Genomic DNA, 11,362 nt, shown 5'->3' on the forward strand with positions numbered 1-11,362 from the left:
TAGTTTATTTGGTGTGAGCGTCTTCTTAGGTGTGAACGCCTCTTATTAAGGTCTAGGTCAAAAGATAAGGCCTTGGTCTCTATAAAAGCATGTATTTGGGTGGATTCATTATCACTGTGAATACCATTTGATTTGTGCAAACTTGCTCTCTTGGCTATCACGTCTCTCTCTCTCTCTCTCTCTCTCTCTCTCTCTCTCTATATATATATATATATATATATATATATATTCGTTGTTTGCCTGTCGCTTCACTGTTTGCCCTTGCTCGCCGCCCTCTGTCCCGCCTCTCTCTCTCTCTCTCATCGCTTCCGCCGCCGCCTCTCTCACTGTTCGCTGTTCGCCCGTCGCTTCACTGTTCGCCCCCTCTCTCACTGATCGCTATGCTGGCCCGTTTGCATTTCCGCTAGGCCCTCTGCGTCCCTTTTCCCACCCACCCTTGCTCAGGCCCCCAAGGCAGCAACATAACCCTCTCTCTCTCCTCCCTGCCTGTGGGAAGGGCTGCAGAGTAATCTCAAGGAATGGCCCCGAGTCTCCAAGAGAAACTCGAGGCCCTCGAGACGGCAATGAAGGCACTAATCAAGGAGAACAAGAAGACATCCGATTCCAACCTCAATGAGGTGGAGAACAAACTACACCGGCACATCATGGCCCTCGAAGCAAGGGTCACGGACCTTGAACAAGAGAACACAGCACTCAAGGAGGAGGTGAGTGCATTAAAAGTGGAACTGCTAGCTGTCAAGAACACCGAGAAGGAAGAAGGGGAGATCAATGAGAACACTCTCACCGCCATCAAAGAAGAGATCTCTAAGGAGATCACAAAGGACATGGAGGTAAAACTCGAAGCCAAGCAGTCAGGATGGGTTGAGGTGGTGAAGAAGAACATCCGCAAAGAAGTGAGGGAGGAGACTCAAAGGGAAGAACATCAAATCATTCACACCACCATTGAGGAGGAGGAGATGAGGCATGCCCGCTGCCTCAACATTCGAGTCACAGGTATAGCCAAGACACCCAACTCCACTCCCGAGAAAGATGGACAACTTCTATGCATGAAGCTAGGCTACAGGGAAGAGGACCCTCTCCCCTTCACCAAAGCATGGAGAGCCGGGAAAGACTCAACACGCAAGCGAGCCCTCATCCTACAGTTTGTAGGAGAGACGGAGAGGGTCACCTTCATGAGGAAGAGGGTCATACTACGAGGCTTAGAGGGAGCTCCTATTTTCTTGGATGATGATCTCACGAGGATGCAGCTAGAGCATAGGAGAGCTTGCATGCCACGAGTCTTACACGCGAGAAGGCCTTCTATCGAGATGGTCGGGTCATCATTGATGGCCGGCCCATGGATTAGCGGTTTGGGGCCTATGGGACACAGACCAGGCCACTAACAGAGATACACATGGCAGTATGGAATTGTAATGGTTCACTATGGGTGCAGCCTGGACGACTGGAGCATGTTATGGTGGGGAGAGACATCATACTTGTGACAGAGACACATCAGAGCCCAGAGAGAGGGCTACCTCGAGTAGAGGGATTCCAGTGGGAGTCAGCATACAGGAGGATCACACACGCCAGGGTACCTCGAGAGGGTCGGGGGGAGTAGCAGTTATATTCAGACGGGAGCTACAGGGGAGACTGAGAGCGGTAGCACAGGATCCAGAGGCAAGATGGGGTCTTTGGAGGCATCACAGCTTGTCACCTCATTCTCCATCCCACCTCGTCCTATTGGGGCAGATCATACATACTTGGCATTTTCACTAGCCGGATCACCAGTATCACCAGCCTTCCACATACCGACGCCACACACTACCATCTACTTCACACATGACATGGCAGACATATACACTGGCAGAGTAGAGGATGGGCTCCTACTCATGGATCCCCTGGCACCTATGGATACCATTGCAGCCCAGCTGGCATCACTCCTACACACGGCTGCATTACAGAGCTTTCCACATCGTGTCCACTCAGGAGAGCCTGCGAGATCTAGGACTATGCCCCAGAACAGATGGTATGATGTTGAGTGCAGAGCCCTATACTCACGGCTCCGCATACAGAGAGCCTTGGGAGCCATCACAGAGCAGGAGTCGAGGAGAGAGATGAGGAGACTTACTCACCGCAAAAGGCGGGCCTTCGCAGAGATACAGGAGCTAGAGATCTTCCATTTCTTCATGAGTAGAGATAGCCCTATCTCATGGCGGCACTTCAGAGAGTCCCGGACACCGACACCCATTGCACACCCACAGACATGACACACATATGCAGAGGGCTTATACCACGCCCCACAGCAACCACCTATACCTCAGCCACAGGAGCCTCGACCTACCACAGCTAGCTTCTTTACCCACTCGATGGTAAAGGAAGCTATCCGCTGCCTACAGCATGGACGGGCCGCCGACCATCTCATATATGCAGTAGATTCTTTGGCTCCTTTTCTTGCACACCTGTTTAACAGGGCACTAGCAGAGGGTTTGCCTGCGGAGTGGACGATGCACACCATTGTGCCGATCCACAAAACAAGGGATATGCTCGATCCGAGCAACTACAGGACGGTTATGGTTGACCACATGTTGGCCCAACTCTATGGTGCAGTGTTGGAGCAAGAGCTTAGCTTATATGCTGAGCGAGCAGGTTTACGCTCATCAAGGTAGGCAGGCTTCAGGAGAGCTTTCTCTACCACTGACCATGTATTCACTTTGAGATGTATGATTGATCAGGCCAGAGTGAGGAAGAGAAAGCTCTATTGCTGCTTTGTGGATTTCCGCAAGGCATTTGACCATGAGAGAAGCTCCTTCAGCGCCTGCAGTCTCTTGGCATACCAGTAGATATGACATGGGGCATCTATGCATTATATGAGCAGGTTTTTGGGCGAGTCAGATGCCCAGAAGGTATGTCCGAGACTATTGCTAGCACCATTGGTGTGAAGCAAGGATGCCCACTTTCCCCCACGCTATTTGGGTTATACATTGATGAGGTGGCTGACTTCATTACACGGGGAGGTGGAGATGGAGTTGACCTAGCAGGTACCTCAGTACAATTATGCTTTATGGTGATGATATTGTATTAGTGTCTGAGTCTCCAGGAGGTCTACAGCAGCATCTACATGCACTCGATTTCTGCACACAGAGGGGTCTTACTGTGAACCTTGGTAAAACCAAGGTTATGGTCTTTCATACATCGAGAAAGGGCAGGAGTCAGCCGACATTCACTCTCGCAGGATGCCAGGTGGAGGTGGTGACATCATACGTGTACCTAGGGGTTACCTTCTCTGCAGCAGCCACGCGCTTCACCATGGGTTCAGCAGCCAGAGCTAGATTGACACGGGGATATGTAGCATTGGCTATGCTAGAGAGACAGTGCCACCAGGCGCATTTTCAGGAGCCCCGGACGAAGGGGTGGCTATTTGACACATTAGTCACACCGGCACTGATGTATGGAGCAGCGGTATGGGCACCAGGCCTTGCTACCCATTGGGACACAGATAGAGAGACCACAGGCCCTCATCATACGCAGCAAACCGTCAGACCCCATGACATTATCCGAGCAGAGTTTGCTGCGCGTCCTATGATGGTAGAGGCCATATCCCAGACTATATGCCTGCTAGATAGATTCAGAGAGATGCCACAGGACAGATTGTCATATAGAGCTTTTGAGGCAGGAGACAGGATCATGGTATGCACAGGTCACACATTGGTTCTCACAGCATGGCCTAGACATGGATCATCTACCACCATTCCAGTATGACAGGGATGCACCACATATCCGTCTCTCTCATAGTGAGAGGAACAGAGTATTGAGACAGGACCTATGGCAGCTCTATACACGAGACATGGATATCGCCTACACAGCCTCTTCCACACCGAAGATGCTATACTACAGAGATCACTTCATGAGTATCACTGATGATAGATTTATAGAGAGGCCTAGATACATGGAGGGCTTTTTACCACACGGCTCCCGAGTAGCTATTGGTCAGCTTAGAGTCTCATCACATCGATTGGAGATCGAGACTGGCAGAGCAGCACGGATCCCCCGAGAGGAGAGGGTATGCAGATTGTGCAGAGAGGAGGTGGAGAGTGAGGAGCATTATGTATGCAGATGCAGAGCATATACTGTCATGGCCCTGTGAAAATGGAACAGTACAAGTGTGGGCATGGTGGTTGCAGAGTCAGAATATTTTATGATTCACATGGAGGGTGCCCGGACAGAGTTTAAGATGTGTGGACATCCCTAGGTGTGAAGGGGGGAACTAGAAACATTAAACTTTAATGTTTATTAAAGTTTGCCCCTAGGCCTTAGTGGCCCTAGGGAACTTATTAAAGTTTGGGGCCCTAGGGATTAATTTTGGGAAGAGGGCCACTTTTGGAGTGTTTCTCTCTCTTCTCTCTCTCTCTCTTCCCTTTTGGGGAGTCGTGGAGCAAAAAGGATTTCATGCGTGGAAAAGCACAAGGAAGCTGCAGGCGGTTGCTGTATGTGTGTTCCTGCTGCTGCTTTTCTGTGAACTGAGTGTTGAAGAAGGCTGTACAACAGCCGTACACCTCTGTACGACTGCTGTACTGTTGCTGCAGGCGGCGTCGAACTGAGGAACAGAAGCTGCCACAACAGGCGACTGGTCAACAGAGGACAGCAGGTTCAGGTACAGGCCGTATAGCCCTGTACGACAGCCGTACAGTGTACGGACAGGGCTGACGCAAGCTTTTCTGAGTTCAGTTGCTGCAGGCGGCGCTTGTCAGGTGGCTGGACAGACCTGATTACACTGATTCAGGTTGGTTCAGGAGTGGACAGCAGGCTGATTGTGCAAGTACAACTCTTGGCACGTATCCCGAGGTGGTACAGACGGGTACAGTGCTGATTTTCAGATCTGTATTTTCAAGGACAGCATAAGAGTGAACATCAGGAGGAGGATACAGGCAAGTACAAGCACATGTGTGAAGCAGGGTTGTGGATACAAGTGCCTGCTAGTACAAATTGGTGCTGTTGCTTCCTCCAGTGCTGTTTCACGAGCTGAACTTGGTAAGCCTTGTTTCTGTTCATCAATCTCTCTTTCTACTGCTTGATGTCTGTTGCAGATATGAGTTATCTGGCCCCTTGTGAGAGGAGGGGTATGGCAGATTGACAAGGGTTGAGACAGAGTTTGGACAGCACATGTATGTTTGAGCTGAGATGATGTATCATGCACTTGAGTTATGCCAGATGTATGTCCATGGCTGGCCTGCTTAGTGATCTTGGCTGATCAGAGGGAGGCACAGTGTGTTATTGTGGAACACAGATCTATGTGCATAGATCCTCTGTGCTGAGAAGGATTTGTGGGCCGTCAGATTGGACTTACAGGTGTAAACTCTTGGCTGATCTTTGTGTTGTACTCAGCCATTCATATTATTTTAATTGAATAAAGAAATACCGCAAGGGGCGCCAAGCTTTGGGGCCAACAAGTGTCGCTGTGTTTTCAGATTTGGGCACTCTAGCTCCAATCTGTTTTGTTTTATCTTCTAGACTACAAGTGGAGGGGTGATTGCTAATCTACCGCACTCTGTTTTTTCTATCAGAGGCCGGTTTCAAGGTTCCGTCCCCGGGACCAATCATCAACTTTCTGAAGGGGGTGAGCTCGTGGTTGCTTTGAAGAAAGCCATCGCTGAAAATTCAGCAAACATGTCTGATACAGAGGAAGAGTACTTCTATCATGAAGAAGAAGAGCAAGAGACTTCTCCTGAGAGAGATGTATCTGAGGATATTTTTGCAGGAGAACAGGCTGCAGATGTTGAGCCTTATGAGGATGTAACACAGCCAGAAGATGTGCATGGTAAAGAGGATGATGATGCTCGGTTCAAAGATCGCTTGGCTAGTGTTATGGATACTTTTATGCAGCTCACTCAGAGCGAGAGATCTGCTGAATTTATGAGATCTCGCACAGAGCCCCAGAAAAAGAAGAAGAAGGTTCGTTCGAAGAATCTTCCTCAGGGTCATAGTGGTGCCATCCCACAGGAACCATCTTTTGGCCAGTTTTCGAATATGCAGCATGCTTATGTAGCAAACTCTCAGAGTTCCTTCTATGGACAGCCACCTATTCCTCAGCAGAATATGCATCCAGGTTATTTTGGTGGTGGCTCGGTGTTCCAATCCATGACTGGGGGTTACCCTCAGGGAGGCATGGGTATGTATGGGCCTTTTGGAGCCAATTTTCAGCATGGCATGCAGGGGAATATGTATGGTGGTATGCATTCCGGTATGGCTGGAAATATGTTTGTAGGCATGCAACCTGGGATGCAAGGCAATATGTTTGGTGGTATGCAGCCAGGTATGCATAATGGAATGTATGGAAACATCGCTAGAATGTATGGTATGCCTGGCGTGGGAATGGGCCAATGATGGGTATGAATGTTGGGGGCAGCAATCTCGCGAAACCACTTCCATATGATAATCTAACGCCTATGGGAAAGGCGAAGGATTACAAGGAAGGGGGAGCTGCAGTGAAGTTTGACACGTTCAGTGGAGCCAAGGATAAACTTAAAGCACTTACCTTTTTACAGCAGTTTGATGTTGCTTTTTCTGGTGGGAATTACACTGAGTCCTCAAAGGTGAGGAAAGCTGCCACTTTTCTCAAGGGCAATGCTTTGCAGTGGTGGTCTACTCTTCTTTTGCAGGGCATAGCACCCACCACATGGGTCCAATTCAAACAGGTTTTCTCTTCCGTATGGCTCACATCTACATTTGAGGTGGATGTTATGACCGCATGGCACAAGCTGGATGCTTCAAAGTGTGATAGTTTGGAGGATTATAACAAGAAGTTTTGGGAAGCTCTACTCCCAGTGACTTCTTATCGCGCCGTGCCATTATCTGAGCAGGTAGAGAAGTATTGTTGTGGGCTGCCCAAAGAGGTACGAGATTATTGTATAAAGACAAGAGTAACGAACATGTCACAGATGATTGAAAATGCTATGACAGCTAATGCGTTACTCACAGGTGGTTCATCTGGATTTAAAGGCAGTAAGAAATTGAGCAAGAAATCTGAAAAATTTGGGCATGCTTCTCGTGATGCTAAAGGGTCTTCAGAGACAAAGTATAAGAAGTTGCCAATGCCCAAAAGGACTTCTGAGGAAAGACAGGCTTTGAGAGATGCTCAAAAGTGTTTTTACTGTATTGAAGAGGGGCATATGTCATTCAATTGTCCCAAAAGAACGTCCAAAAAGGACCCTGACAATAAAGGAGAGCCCAAGCCAAAGAAACCAAAGCCTTCTGCAGGCTTAGTTCCTGATCTTGTGGGGGAGCAGCTAGGTGGTGAAGCTACAGAGTTGTGCAGGGCATGGGGCAAAGTGAGAGATCAGAATGCTTTGATCTTCTTTGACACAGGTGCTAGAGCCAACTTCATTTCACCAGATTTGGCTGGCCGATTGGGGATTCGCGCAGAGGAGATGGGGCCGTTACATGAGGCTAATATGGCTTGTCCAGGGTATGCAGAACCCGTTACTCCTATCATTGGGAAGCTTCGACTTCATTTGCAGGGTTATGTGGACAGCGAAGAGTTCTTCATCATGCCTTTGGATGGCTGTGGGGATGCCATGGTGCCACAGGGTACATGCGGTGGTGGATACTTACAATAGGAAAATTACTCTGACTGATGCACAGGATGATGAGTCTAAGTCTAATTTGTCAATGTTAGATAAGGACAGGGCTGATTTCTTAAGTGGGTTTCAAGACTGTTTTTCCGAGTCATTGCCAGGAGAATTACCTCCTGAGAGGCCAGAAGATCATGCCATAGATCTGATTCCTGGTAGTACTCCACCGAATAGACCGCCGTACCGTGTTAGTGCAGCCCAACAGGAAGAGATTATGAGTCAAGTGCAGGAGCTTCTAAATAAGGGGTTGATTCAGCCTAGCTCATCACCCTTTGCTCACCTGTGCTCTTAGTGCAGAAGAAGGATGGTTCTTGGCGCGTGTGTATTGATTACAGGGCGCTGAATAAGAATACCATCAAGAATCGATTCCCCATACCGAGGATCGATGACATATTGGACCGCTTACAGGGCTCCACAGTTTTCAGTTGTATTGACTTGAAAAGCGGGTATCATCAGATACGCATTAGACCCGAGGATGTGCATAAAACAGCATTCCGAACCACATTTGGGTTGTATGAGTTCTTGGTTATGCCCTTTGGTTTGACAAATGCGCCTGCCACATTTAACAGAATGATGGACAGGATTTTCAGGCCTCATAGAGAGTTTGTGGGCACATTCTTTGATGATATGATTGTGCATTCACGAACTGAGGACGAGCATAGAAGGCATTTGGCCATTGTGTTTGCAGAACTCAGAAACCATAGATTGGTGGTTAATGGCAAGAAGAGTGAGTTCTTTTTGCAGGAGATACATTTCTTGGGGCATATTGTGTCTGGTCATGGAGTCCGTATGGATCCAGCAAAGGTGGAAGCAATACTTAATTGGCCAGCTTTGAGGACCGTGCATGATGTACGCAGCTTTCTAGGATTGTGTTCCTATTACAGGCGTTACATACGGCACTTTGCTGAAATTGCTTCGCCTCTTCATGCTTTGACGAAGAAAGCAACTCCGTTTAGATGGGCTGATCGGGAAATTACAGCATTCAAAAAGCTCAAAGAAAAGCTTACTTCGGACCCAGTATTGGTGTTACTGGACCTCCGAAAGGCTTTTGTTGTCCAGTGTGATGCATGTGGAAGTAGCATTGGTGCAGTTCTCATGCAAGAGGGACATGTGATAGCCTATGAGAGTAGAGTTTTGCAAGATATCGAGAAGCATTTACAGGTGTATGAGAAAGAGATGTTGGCTGTAATTCACGCTCTTTCTACATGGAAACACTACTTGCTTGGGGCTGATTTCACTGTGCAGACAGATCATCAGACCTTGCGTTACTTCCTCACGCAGACTAAGCTTTCAGAGAAGCATATGCGTTGGGCAAACTTTTTGTCAATGTTTCACTTCCAGATTGTGCATGTGGAAGGCAAAAAGAATGTAGTGGCAGATGCTTTGACAATGGAACAGTACAAGTGTGGGCATGGTGGTTGCAGAGTCAGAATATTTTATGATTCACATGGAGGGTGCCCGGACAGAGTTTAAGATGTGTGGACATCCCTAGGTGTGAAGGGGGGAACTAGAAACATTAAACTTTAATGTTTATTAAAGTTTGCCCCTAGGCCTTAGTGGCCCTAGGGAACTTATTAAAGTTTGGGGCCCTAGGGATTAATTTTGGGAAGAGGGCCACTTTTGGAGTGTTTCTCTCTCTTCTCTCTCTCTCTCTTCCCTTTTGGGGAGTCGTGGAGCAAAAAGGATTTCATGCGTGGAAAAGCACAAGGAAGCTGCAGGCGGCTGCTGTATGTGTGTTCCTGCTGCTGCTTTTCTGTGAACTGAGTGTTGAAGAAGGCTGTACAACAGCCGTACACCTCTGTACGACTGCTGTATTGTTGCTGCAGGCGGCGTCGAACTGAGGAACAGAAGCTGCCACAATAGGCGACTGGTCAACAGAGGACAGCAGGTTCAGGTACAGGCCGTACAGCCCTGTACGACAGCCGTACAGTGTACGGACAGGGCTGACGCAAGCTTTTCTGAGTTCAGTTGCTGCAGGCGGCGCTTGTCAGGTGGCTGGACAGACCTGATTACACTGATTCAGGTTGGTTCAGGAGTGGACAGCAGGCTGATTGTGCAAGTACAACTCTTGGCACGTATCCCGAGGTGGTACAGACGGGTACAGTGCTGATTTTCAGATCTGTATTTTCAAGGACAGCATAAGAGTGAACATCAGGAGGAGGATACAGGCAAGTACAAGCACATGTGTGAAGCAGGGTTGTGGATACAAGTGCCTGCTAGTACAAATTGGTGCTGTTGCTTCCTCCAGTGCTGTTTCACGAGCTGAACTTGGTAAGCCTTGTTTCTGTTCATCAATCTCTCTTTCTACTGCTTGATGTCTGTTGCAGATATGAGTTATCTGGCCCCTTGTGAGAGGAGGGGTATGGCAGATTGACAAGGGTTGAGACAGAGTTTGGACAGCACATGTATGTTTGAGCTGAGATGATGTATCATGCACCCAGGTGTCCCCTGTCTCCTACGGGCTCTGCTCTCTCTGGAGAGTAATTCCCTGCTGTGTAGGGGCTGGGAGTGGGGTGGATCTCTGAAAAAATGTAGTAATCTGTGTCTGTCGTCCCCCCTCTGGAGCTGTCTGAGCCTGTAATGATGTCTCTCTGTGACGCTGTATGTCTAGAATAAATCTCCCCAGTATGCGCTAGTCTGCTGCCTCAAAGATCTGGCGTAGGGAATGTGGCTCTCTGAATAAAATGGGATATCTCTCTTTGATGGCTGTATATGAAACCGGCCTCTGATAGAAAAAACAGAGTGCGGTAGATTAGCAATCACCCCTCCACTTGTAGTCTAGAAGATAAAACAAAACAGATTGGAGCTAGAGTGCCCAAATCTGAAAACACAGCGACACTTGTTGGCCCCAAAGCTTGGCGCCCCTTGCGGTATTTCTTTATTCAATTAAAATAATATGAATGGCTGAGTACAACACAAAGATCAGCCAAGAGTTTACACCTGTAAGTCCAATCTGACGGCCCACAAATCCTTCTCAGCACAGAGGATCTATGCACATAGATCTGTGTTCCACAATAACACACTATGCCTCCCTCTGATCAGCCAAGATCACTAAGCAGGCCAGCCATGGACATACATCTGGCATCTCGCTTTTCAGAGCACACCCAGGCATGTTCTTCAGGGAGCTGTGGACACCCCCTTAATTGATGTATACCATTTTATACCCCCAGTATGGTACAGGATGGAGCTAGCTAGGTTGCATATCATGATTGTATACTCCGTGCATATAGCTTTGCATTCTCCTAGTAGTACAGCTCCATCCCCTCCCCCACTCATTGTACTTATTGCACACCCAGATTTAGCTTTTTAGTTCAGTACTTTTTCATTTTGTTGGGATGACAGAGGATACCCACACTGGTACATTGATTTGTCTCATAGGTCGAGTTCGGTCTTTTGGAAGACGTTAATAAAATCTTTCTTTCTTTCTCTCTCTCTCTCTCTCTCTCTCTCTCTCTCTCTCTCTCACACACACACACACACACACACACACACACACACAACACCATGTCCATGGCTTGAACCACCACCTCTCTGCTTGCACTCGATTCTTTCCCTCAGGCACACAATGGATACCTCCATAGCTAGCATGAGCTTTGATCCTGTGATATCCCATATGGTATCAGAGCCTATTGGTATGCTTCATGTGTTTTTCGCTTGTGCCATGCATGTTGCCGTTTTTCTGTCTTCCATGATAGCTACTCGTGTTAAGCTTGTGATCTATCACCTTTTGATCATTAAGCACATGTGCAAGCTGC

This window comes from Cibotium barometz, chromosome 25 (assembly GCF_041138505.1).
Source record: "Cibotium barometz isolate CiBa-2024 chromosome 25, ASM4113850v1, whole genome shotgun sequence".
Lineage (NCBI taxonomy): Eukaryota > Viridiplantae > Streptophyta > Polypodiopsida > Cyatheales > Cibotiaceae > Cibotium > Cibotium barometz.